At 48.4% G+C, this 12,012-nt stretch overlaps 2 protein-coding genes across 3 annotated transcripts in view; one reads left to right on the top strand and one right to left on the bottom strand.

Annotated features, from left to right (window-relative positions):
• The window catches only part of LOC143793553 (uncharacterized), a 351,737-nt gene that overhangs the window by 206,762 nt on the left and 132,963 nt on the right, over nucleotides 1–12,012 (bottom strand). The gene's annotated exons all lie outside the window — the stretch shown is intronic.
• LOC143793513 (uncharacterized) overlaps nucleotides 10,514–12,012 on the top strand; it is a 42,185-nt gene continuing 40,686 nt past the window's right edge. Inside the window, exon 1 of one of the 2 annotated variants that reach the window (XM_077280546.1) lies at nucleotides 10,514–10,625. The gene's annotated coding sequence lies outside the window, so the exon portion shown is untranslated. The remainder of the gene's footprint in view (nucleotides 10,626–12,012) is intronic. The other variant, XM_077280547.1, reaches the window with a different exon arrangement.

The raw sequence follows: 12,012 nt of genomic DNA, 5'->3' as shown, positions 1-12,012 counted from the left end.
TTGTGCTCGGGCCAAGCCTTGTTGTTCTCGGGCTAGCGGATTGTTGTTATCTTTGCCTATTCCGAAGAGGCCTTGGACTCACATCTCTATGGATTTTATTTCTGATCTCCCTGCTTCTCAGAAAATGTCTGTCATCTGGGTGGTGTGTGACCGTTTTTCAAAGATGGTTCATTTGGTACCTTTGCCTAAGTTGCCTTCCTCATCCGAATTGGTTCCTCTGTTTTTTCAAAATGTGGTTCGCTTGCATGGTATTCCGGAAAATATCGTTTCTGACAGGGGGACCCAGTTCGTGTCTAGATTTTGGCGGGCATTCTGTGCTAGGATGGGCATTGATTTGTCTTTTTCGTCTGCGTTCCATCCTCAGACTAATGGCCAGACGGAGCGAACTAATCAGACCTTGGAGACTTATTTGAGGTGTTTTGTGTCTGCGGATCAGGATGACTGGGTTGCCTTTTTGCCGTTGGCGGAGTTTGCCCTCAATAATCGGGCTAGTTCTGCCACTTTGGTTTCTCCTTTCTTTTGCAATTCGGGGTTTCACCCTCGTTTTTCTTCCGGTCAGGTGGAGTCTTCGGATTGTCCTGGAGTGGATACTATGGTGGATAGGTTGCATCGGATTTGGGGACAGGTGGTGGACAATTTGAAGTTGTCCCAGGAGAAGACTCAGCATTTTGCCAACCGCCGTCGTCGTGTTGGTCCTCGTCTTCGTGTTGGGGACTTGGTGTGGTTGTCTTCCCGTTTTGTCCCTATGAGGGTTTCTTCTCCTAAGTTTAAGCCTCGGTTCATCGGTCCTTATAGGATTTTGGAGATTCTTAACCCTGTATCCTTTCGTTTAGACCTTCCGGCATCTTTCGCTATCCATAATGTCTTCCATCGGTCGTTGTTGTGGAAGTATGAGGTGCCGGTTGTTCCTTCTACCGAGCCTCCTGCTCCTGTGCTGGTTGAGGGTGAATTGGAGTATGTTGTGGAGAAAATTTTGGACTCCCGTATTTCCAGACGGAGACTACAATATCTGGTTAAGTGGAAGGGTTATGGTCAAGAAGATAATTCTTGGGTAACTGCTTCTGATGTTCACGCCTCTGATTTGGTTCGTGCCTTTCATAGGGCTCATCCGGATCGCCCTGGTGGTTCTTGTGAGGGTTCGGTGCCCCCTCCTTGAGGGGGGGGTACTGTTGTGAATCTGCTTTTGGGCTCCTTCTGGTGGTGGCTAGTGGTACTGGTGACTCGGGTGTGTTTTCTTTCTCAGTTCACCTGTTTTCATCAGTAGTGGGGAGTTCCTATTTATTCCTGCTCTTCAGTCATTGCCTTGCCGGCCATCAATGTAACCAGAGCCTTTCTGTTGCATGTTCCTGCTCCTAGACTACTGATCAGCTAAGTTGGACTCTTAGTCCTAAGTTTGTTTGCATTTTTGTTCCAGTTCACAGTTATGTTATTTTTCTGTAGCTGGAAGCTCTTGTGGGCTGAAATTACCACTCCGGTGTCATGAGTTGACACATGAGTCTTAAAGTAATTTCAGGATGGTATTTTAAAAGGGTTTTCAGCTGACCGTGCAGTTCCCTTTTGTATCTTTCTACTATCTAGTAAGCGGACCTCGCTTTGCTGAACCTACCTTCATACTGCGTATGTCTTTTCCTCTGAACTCACCGTCAATATATGTGGGGGGCTTCTGTCTCCTTTTTGGGGGAATTTCCCTAGAGGTAAGCCAGGTCTGTTTTTTCCTCTACTAGGGTAAGGTGGTAGTTCTCCGGCTGGCGAGAGACGTCTAGGGATAAAACTTAGGCACGCCCCCCGGCCACTATTAGTTGTGTGGTAGGTTTAGCTCACGGTCAGCTTGAGATTCCATCACCCAAGAGCTCATCCGTTATTTATGTGTCCTGACGTTCCCCTGCCATTGGGAACCATGACAGGGTGATACGCGAGGGAAATCTTGTATGCGATTGTGGGAAGATAAGAGATAAGAGGGGAGTAGAGAAGGAGATCTTGTGAGGATCGGAGGTTGCGTGTAGGTAAGTACCGGGAAACAAGGTCACAGATGTATGGAGGAGACAGGTTGTGGATGGCTTTGTACGTCATGGTTAGGGTTTTGTACTGGAGTCTCTGGGCAATGGGGAGCCAGTGAAGGGATTGACAGAGGGGAGAGGCAGGGGAATAGCGGGGGGACAGGTGGATTAGTCGGGCAGCTGAGTTTAGAATAGATTGGAGGGGTGCGAGAGTGTTCGAGGGGAGGCCACAGAGCAGGAGGTTGCAGTAGTCAATGCGAGAGATGATGAGGGCATGGACTAGGGTTTTTGCAGATTCTTGGTTGAGGAATGAACGGATTCGTGAAATATTTTTGAGTTGAAGTCGGCAGGAAGTGGAAAGGGTTTGGATATGTGGTTTGAAGGAGAGATCAGCGTCAAGGATTACCCCGAGGCAGCGAGCTTGTGGGACAGGGGAGAGTGGGCAGCCATGTACTGTAATGGAGAGGTTCGTTGGCGGGTCGCGTGAGATGGGGGAAAGATGATGAGTGCTGTTTTGTCCATGTTAAGTTTCAGAAATCTAGCGGAGAAGAAGGATGAAATAGTGGACAGACATTGAGGGATTACATACACACTACTAACATTAGTAGTGTGGAATATGCAAAAAAAAAAAAGGGATATGAGATGGTTTACTGTATGTAATCATGTCTCATATCATGTCGGGTTTGTGAAGGAGAAATGAAAAGCCGGCAATTGAATTACCGGCTTTTCACTAACACCGCTGCGTATTTCTCGCAAGTCACACTGCTGGTCCGTGTGGAATCCGTATTTTTCTCGCCCCCATAGACTTTCATTGGCGTTTTTTTGCGCAATACGCTGACAAACGCAGCATGCTGCGATTTTGTATGGTCGTAGAAAGCCGCATAATACTGAACCGTAATATACGGCTGATAGGACCAGACCCATTGAGAATAATTGTGCCGTTTGTTTGGCGAGTTTTACGGACGTATTTTCTGCGCTCTTAAGTCCGTAAAACTCGCTAGTGTGACGCCGGCCTTAAACAGGTGAATTCACACAGGTGAGAAGACGTTTTCATATGTGAAATGCAGGAAATATTTTTTCACATCAGTCAGATAATGTTCAACATCAGAGAAGTCCCACAGGAGAGAAGCCGTATTCCTGTTCAGAATGTGAATATAAACTCTGCTGGAGGTGTGGGTTAAATCCGCGCTGCCTTAATGATGAAGTTCCAAGGATAATAAATTTAAACACTGGTTTATTCAAATTTATTATCCTTGGAACTTCATCATTAAGGCAGCACGGATTTAACCCACACCTCCTGCACAGTTTATATTGTCATACGGCCGTTGATCGGCTTGTGGATCTGCAGCAGCCGAAATCGCTACATGCTCTTCAATCAAGTAAATCAGGTGAGCAATTCTAAGAAAGCTTTCCTGGTTATCTAGAGGATAAGACCCTATTTTGCGCTTTGTGTCTCCATTTTTTTCCCTATAGTTGTTCAGAATGTGGAAAGGGCTTTACAGGAAAATCACGTTGTTAAACAAATTCACACAAGGGAGGAATAGTATTCATGTTCAGAATGTGGGATATTGTTTGGTGACGATCACAGAGTTTGCTTTTTAACAAAGTCACCAGTGTCATGCTAGTGAAGTCATGAAGCCGGATTCATGTTCAGAGTGTGGGAAATATTTTACATCAAAGGTGAGACGTCCCATAAATTTTTCAGAATGTGGGGAAATTGCAGAACTCGTTGTTCTTGATATAGAAGGGTTAATATTTTCTTATATATTTTGTTAAGTATTCACTTGTCTCATAGTCTCATTATGTTTAATATTTTTCCTAAGGTTTCATATTTGGTGTAATGGTTTAATATATAATGCTTTGAGAAACTGTGTTTTATGGGCAGTGCACCGGAAAAGGCCCAATGGCTAAAATTCTCGTAACATATTTCTGAGAAGGAGGCGGCTGGTGGAACTATCCAATGGGAGCTACATTTATCAACATAAGAAAACTGCGCACAGGGAATAAACAATTGTTTATGCTCACGACCAATGTGCTTTCTTTTTTCCGAGCGCTCATGACTGAGAGTCCCACAGTTTGGCCTCATATGTAAATTGTTTTACAAGGAAATTTTGAAATTCATCAGGAAACCATCTTGCTGTTTAGAATGTGGAAAATTCTAGAAGGAAAAAAGGCTTTAGGCCACATTCACATGTTCAGTATTTGATCAGTATTTTACATCAATATTTATAAGCCAAAATCAGGAGTGGGTGATAAATGCAGACGTGGTGACGTGTTTCTACTAGACTTTTCCTCTGATTGTTCTGCTCCTGGTTTTGGCTACAAATACTGATGTAAAATACTGAACGTGTGAATGTTGCCTTAACCCCTTTCACAACCGGTGAAATATTTATGTCATCTGCTGTGTCCCTTCCTTTGATGCGGGCTCACATGCTGAGCCTGCACTTGATGGCTGATTTAATCAAATTTAACAGCCTCTGTGGATTAGATATTCACTCGCAGCTGCTAACTAGTTAATTGCCGATCTGAGGATCGCAGCTTCAAGGCTCCTAAGGAGACTAAAAAAATACAGTAAATAAAAAGTTTTAAAATATTTAAAAAAAAAATACAAGAGTTCAAATGAATCTCTATTGCCTCATTAAAATTAAAAAAATACACATATCTGGTAGCGCTGTTGTCAGAACGCCATAATTACGTTTTTTTGTTTGCTGCAACATTGAAATAAAATATAATCAAAACATCTATAATATAACGCTGGGAGCGTCACTCTGTCCGAAGCCTTTATAGACTGCCGGCGCAGTCTGGACCCCACAGAGTGACGCTCCCAGGAGATCGCGGTATGCGTAAGCACTGAACGCACACCGCGACCTCCAACGGAGAAGCAGGGACGAGGGTGAGTATGCAATATTTACCTGTCCCCGTTCCAGTGATGCGCGCTGCTCCATCCTCCGCTTGCGACTGTTCAGTCAGAGGGCGGCGCGCATTAACGCGTCATCGTGCCCTCTGAACTGAACGGTTCAGAGGGCGCGATGATGCGCTTAATGCGCGCCGCCCTCTGACTGAACAGTCACAGGCAGAGGACCCGGAAGATGGAGCGGCGCGCAGCAGTGGAACGGGGGTCAGGTAAATACAGCAAGTGCCGGGGGCCTGAGCTAGCGGCGACTCCGGCACCTGACCCCCCCCCCCAGCACGCCAGTGTCCCCACCTGCTCAGGCCCCGGCACTCGGCGCCCAGCACAGCCGCCCGCACTCACCACCGCCACGCACAGCCGCCCGCACTCACCACCGCCACGCACCGCCGCCCGCACTCACCACCGCCACGCACAGCCGCCCGCACTCACCACCGCCACGCACAGCCGCCCGTACTCACCACCGCCACGTAGAGCCGCCTGCACTCACCAAAGCCACGCTCAGCCGCCCGCACTCAGCATCGCCACGCGCAGCCGCCCGCACTCACCACAGCCACGCGCAGCCGCCCACACTCAGCACAGCCGCCCACACTCAGCACCGCCACGCGCTGCACAGAATTGCATCAAATCCGCAGTGTAGTGCACAACCAATGTAAGTCTATGGGAGCCGCAGACTTGTTGTGCACATGCTGCGGAAAAAGCCGCACCAAAACGCAGCTTTTTTTTCTCGCAGCATGTCACTTCTTTTGTGCCGAACTGCAGCGTTTCTGCACCTTTTAGACTTTCATTGAGTCAGGCACATCCGCAGCAAAACCGCAGATGTAAAAAAGATGTGCAGTTTAGATGCGGATGTGGGTCCGAGAAACGCAGTTCGGGAGGAGGGAAGTGTGTGGGTGGTGACGGTGTGCGTGTATGTGTGTGCGGGCGGGTGTTATGGACCTGGTGGTTAGGAGCACCCGGAATGACCTGATGAGTAAACTAGTAATCGGAACAAGCTCTGGGATAGTGGGAACTCTGCTGACCGCAAACCCTACTCCTATCACACACACTAGAAATAGCCGTGGAGCGTACCTAACTCTCCCTAGACGCCTCTTCACAGCCTAAGAGCTAACTACCCCTAAAGATAGAAATAGAAGCCTACTCTTGCCTCAGAAAAATTCCCCAAAGGTAAAGGCAGCCCCCCACATATATTGACTGTGAGTTAAGAGGGAAGTCACAAACACAGGAATGAAACAGGTTTTAGCAAAGGAGGCCAGACTTCACTAAATAGTCAGAGGATAGAAAAGGAAACTATGCGGTCAGCATAAAAAACTACAAAAAACCACACAGAGTATGCAAAAAGACCCCAACACTGACTCACGGTGTGGAGGTGCAACACTGCACCCCCAGAGCTTCCAGCTAGCAAGGAAATATCATGATAGCAAGCTGGACTAGAAATTAGCAGTACTAGAAATATATTCAAGCAGCAGTAACAACAAATGAACTAGCAGGGACTTAGCTTCTGCTGGAGTAGACAGGTCCTCAGAGAAGTCCAAGAGAGATCTGAACCAATACTGAAACATTGACAGCTGGCATGAAGTAACGATCTGAGTAGAGTTAAATAGGGAAACAGCATAACAATAAACGAGGGCAGCTGAGAAAGCAAACCTCAGAGACCAGCAGTTCCGCTCAAAGCCACCAGAGGGAGTCCAAGAGCAGAACTAACCAAAGTACCATTCATGACCACAGGAGGGAGTCCGAGAAATGGAATTCACAACAGCGGGGTCTGCGGGCTGATCGGATATGTGCGGCCCTGTGTGGGACTGTTCAGGTGTGCGGGGTCTGTGGGCTGTGCGGATGTGTGTGGGACTGTTCGGATGTGTGCGGGACTGTTTGGATGTGTGCAGCGCTGTGCGGGACTGTTCGGGTGTGTGTGGGACTGTTCGGGTGTGTGCGGGGGGGGGGGTCTTTTGGGGTGTGTGTGCAGGCATCATCCGATGGAACTACAAGTACGCAACATCCAATCTGCAGCTAATTCGGATGTAATCCGGACAGTGGACACACACCCTACACTATCCATACATCTATCAATAGATATATCTATCCAGACACATCTATAGATAGATATACAATAGGTAGATGTATGCATCTATAGATCTATCTATATGTAGCTCTGTCTATCCATTTCATCTATCATTTATATGTCTATCTGTGTGTAATTAAGTGTGGGTTGGACAATAATGACATCACAATCTTTTTTTTGTTCAATAATACATCTTTATTTAGCTTTCAAAAACACATACAAAAATGCACAAAAAACACGCAAAAAACACAAAAAAACCGCACCAAGAACTGCATCAAAACCACACAAAAAACCCGCATCAGAACCGCGCAAAAAACATGAAAAAAACGTGAAAAAAATGCATCCAAAAAGCAGCGGCGTCTTCTGCAAGGAGATGCAGATTTTGTGCAGAAAATTCTGCCCCCAAATCTGCAACGTGTGCACACAGCCTAAAACTGAGCTGCCATTATGATTCTCCAGGTCACTACGAGTTCATAGACACCAAACACGTCTACATTATTTGTTATCTAAGTGGTGAAAAAAAATTCCAAAGTTTGCTAAAAAAATAAAATAATTGCGCCATTTTCCGATACCCGTAGTGTCTATATTTTCTGAGATATCGGGTCGGGTGAGGGCTAATTTTTTGCGCGCCGAGCTGACGTTTTTAATGATACCACTTTTGTGCAGATACGTTCTTTTGATCGCCCATTATTGTATTTTAATGCAGTGTCGCGGCGACCAAAAAAACCTAATTTTGTCTTTTGATTTTTTTTTCTCGCTATGCCGTTTAGCGATCAAGTACATTTTTTTTTTAAATTGAAAACAGCTAACATGTTGCGGCTTTGAAGTGGGCTCACCGCGAAGCCCACCTCAAAGCGGGGGATACTGCCAGCTGACGTACTATTCCGTCAGCTGGCAGAAAGGGGTTAATGAACAATATGTTTCAGTTAAAAAAAAAAAAAAAAGAAAAAAAAATGGCATGAGCTCCCGCAAAATGTTCTGCGCCAGAGGGGGAAAGCCGACGGCCGGGGGCCGATATTTGTAGCCTGCTATGAATACCAGCCGGCAGCTGTCTGCGTAGCCTTTACTGGCTATTAAAATAGGGGGATCCCCAAAAAAAATGACGTGGGGTCCCCCTATATTTTATAGCCAGAAAGGCTATGCAGACAGCTGCGGGCTGATATTCATAGCCTAGAGAGGGGCCATGGATATTGGCCCCCCTAGCTACAAATACCAGTCCGCAGCCGCCCCGGAAATGGCGCATCTGTAAGATGCGCCAATTCCGGCACTTAGCCCCTCTCTTCCCACTCCCGTGTAGCGGTGGGATATGGGGTAATAAGGGGTTAATGTCACCTTGCTATTGTAAGGTGACATTAAGCCGAGTTAATAACGGAGAGGCATCAATAAGACCCTATCCATTATTAATCCAATACTAGTAAATGGTTAATAAAACACGCACATTAGGAAAAAAGTATTTTAATATTCTTCATTTCACCATACTTACCATACTTCAGCGCCTGCAAAAAACGTAAAATAACAAACCGTATACTACCTGTCCGCCGTAGTCCAAATAATAACGAGTGTCCCACGACGATCTCCCCTATAGAACAGTGACATCGGGTGATGTCACTGCTCTATAGGACCCTCAGTGACACACTGACAGGAGACAATGGCTCCTGCACTGCATCACTGAGAGGTTACTATAGTTCAAAGTCTCACTTTATGGCAAAAAGCTGCGTGGGAAATTTCTCATACAGCAATGCCATAAAGTGAGACTAGGGACTATTTTCTCACAGGGGCGTAGGAATACATTGTGGGGGAATACATTGTGGAAGGATACCTTCCTCCCCTCATTGTGTTCCTGGAGCCCCTGGAGAGCGGTCGCATCAGCTGATGCTTCTGTTCTCCACGGGAGATCGTCGAGGGACACTCGTTTTAATTGGATTTCTGCGGATCAGGGAGTATAGTGTTTGTTTATTATTTTAATATTTTTTATAGGTGACACTGGCTTCAGGGAACAAAGTGACAAGTGATGGTGAGAATGTACTCTGTTATATGTACTGTATGTCTGTATATATGTTGTATGTATGTACTGTATGTGGCATGCTGCATGATGTCACATGTTGCATGTCATCGCATGGTGCATGTTGTCGCATGCCTTCACATGTCGCATGTCTCATGGCGCAAGTCGTCGCATGATGTTGCAGGGCGCATGTCGTCGCATGTTGTTGCATGCTGCATGTCGTCGCATGTCCTGTATGTGTGTTCTATGTATGTATGTACTGTATGTGTGTTCTATCTATTATATATGTGTGTATGTGTATTTTGTTTTTTTTACATTCAACACATTAGCCGGATGATGGGACTACTACTGTCCCATCATTGGCTAATGTGTCACTCACTGTCACTGTAGCAGGCAGAGCCCGATGGGACTTGTAGTCCCATCGGACAATGCCTGCACACAGAGAGAGACACACACACCCCAAAGACCACCCCCCCGCAGCAGACACAGCACATACCGGCGCCAGCCCCCACATACCGGCACCAGCAAGCAGAGCCCCGGCCGGCACGCAGACACCGGCGGCGACTCCCGCACAATCACTGCCTAGTCCCGCCCTGCCCCAGCCCCGCCCATCTTGATGAGTGACCGCTGTCTGTGGAGGCTGGGTCACGCCTGCTGCTGACATCACGTCAATTTCCAGAGGCTGGAAATTGACGTGACGTCGGTGGAAATTAGCGGTGGTTGCAGCCTGGAGGTCACGTGACCCGGACTCAGCTGCCGCCATAGCGCCGCTCACAGGCGAAAATGGCAACAGAAGGTATTTGCACAATGCATCAGGGGCCCCGGGGGGATACATTGGGGGGTTAACTGAAAGTAGTGGACAACCCCTTTAATTAACTCCCCAGCTGCAACAAGGCGACCGCTCTCTGATGGCGCCTTAAATTCTGTAAACCCCCGGCTGCAACAGAGAGGAGGAGGAGGAGGAAGAGTCCAGCATCCCGGGAGAGGAGGAGGCCGGTGATGATTATGATGGTGACGATTATAGGAAGGGGCTGATTACAGGTAATGACTCCAGAGGGCGCGATCAGACATTCTGGAGGCGCCAGCACTTCTGCCCAGCACAGCTTGGGGCTTTGTGTGACGTTGTGTCCTGTGTGGGTTTTTCTGTGCTGTTCCAATGCACAGAGGACATGACGGGTAAATAAACCATGGAGGATGGTGGCCATGTTCTGGGGGAACACTGCACCGTCTGCAGCCGTCTCCAGGGAGACCACAGCTTCCGCCAGGACTGTGTGTAATGTACAGGCACGTGTCTGTGTGATGGCTGATAACGGAGAACAAAGCACCACCACAAAAGGCAGAAGGACCTGTGATGACGTCACCGTCATGTGATCAGGGGGCGGAGCTCAGGAGATGAAGTGATCACCCCCCTGCATTGATTACATGACTGTGACGTCACCACAGGTCCTTCACCACTGCTCTCCTGAGCTCCGCCCCCTGATCACATGACGGTGACGTCACCACAGGTCCTTCACCACTACTCTCCTGAGCCCCGCCCCCTGATCACATGACGGTGACGTCACCACAGGTCCTTCAGCTCAGTGCAGCAGCTCCGTCCTGGTTGTGTGCAGCTCGTGTTCTCTGGTGTCAGCCAGCAGCAGATTTCCCGCCATTCCGGTGAGATTACAGGAGGGTTTGGTGTCTGTTTGGTGCCCGGGGTCCGGGCTTTTGTATTTGTGGTTTGAGTCCATTGTGAGAATTGTGTGATACAATAATTGTTGTTTTTGATTAAAATAATTTATAACTCTATTACTGAACCGCTGCAGTCAGTCATCCATAGCAGCAGCCTGCCTGAGAGCGCAGACAGAGAGGGCAAAGGCTGAAAGGGCTGGGAGAGGAGTCACGGGAGGAGGAGAAGAGTCACAGGGGAAGGAGTCACGGGGAGAGGAGTCACAAGGGAGGTGTCACAGGGAAGGAGAGGAGTCACTAGGGAGAAATAACGGGGGGGAGGAGAGGAGTCACAAGGGAGGCGAGTCACGGGGCAGGAGACGAGTCACGAGGGAGGAAAGGAGTCACAAGGGAGGCGTCATGGGGGAGGGGAGGAGAGGAGTCATGGGGGAGGAGCGGATTCACAAGAGAGGCATCACAGGGGAGGAGAGGAGTCGGAGGGGAACTGAGTCACGGGGCAGGAGAGGAGTCACGAGGGAGGAGAGGAGTCACAAGGGAGGCGTCACGGGGAGGAGAGGAGACACAAGGGAGGCGTCACGGGGAGGAGAGGAGACACAAGGGAGGCGTCACGGGGAGGAGAGGAGACACAAGGGAGGCGTTACGTTGAGATGGTGAACATACTTTGGTGCGAGCTGGGCAGACATTGATATAATGACCCGTAAATCCACAGTAGAAACATGCCCCCATATCACGGCGAACCGCAGGCAACCCCATTTGAGAAGAGACTCATCCCACCTGCATAGGTTTGTCCATCTGCACCGCTGTGTCCTCCTCCCTAGAAAGGACAACAGGGGCAGATTTGGTGTATGTCTCTCCCTGAGGCGTCTATCCACCCGGATAGCAAGGGACATGGCGGCTTCCAACGACCTCGGAGCAGCGTACTGCACCAGAGTATCTTGTAGCCTAGATGACAGACCCTGACAAAAATGGCTCCTAAGGGCAGGGTGATTCCACTGCGTGTCAGTGGCTCACCTCCTAAACTCTGAGCAGTGCTCCTCAGCCGGCCAGCCCGCCCCCCTGATTGATCTTACGGAATCTAGACTGAGCCAGGGAGACACCATCAGGATCCCCATACACCACTGCCAATGCTGCAAAAAACTCATCCATTGACCGCAGAGATGGTGAATCAGTCGGCAGGGAGAAGGCCCAGGATTGGAGATCACCCTTGAGAAGGGAGACTTTAATCCCCACACGCTGTTCCTCACTCCCTGAAGAACGAGGGCGGAGCCTGAAATATAATTTACAGGCCTCCTGAAAAACCAAAAATGTATCTCTCCGTCCAGGGAAGCTGTCAGGTAGAGATATCTTGGATTGGTTGAGCATGCACATGAGCCGA

This window comes from Ranitomeya variabilis, chromosome 1 (genome assembly GCF_051348905.1).
Source record: "Ranitomeya variabilis isolate aRanVar5 chromosome 1, aRanVar5.hap1, whole genome shotgun sequence".
Lineage (NCBI taxonomy): Eukaryota > Metazoa > Chordata > Amphibia > Anura > Dendrobatidae > Ranitomeya > Ranitomeya variabilis.
Note: the sequence above shows the minus strand (reverse complement) of the source record. Positions and strands in the feature narration are given on the sequence as shown.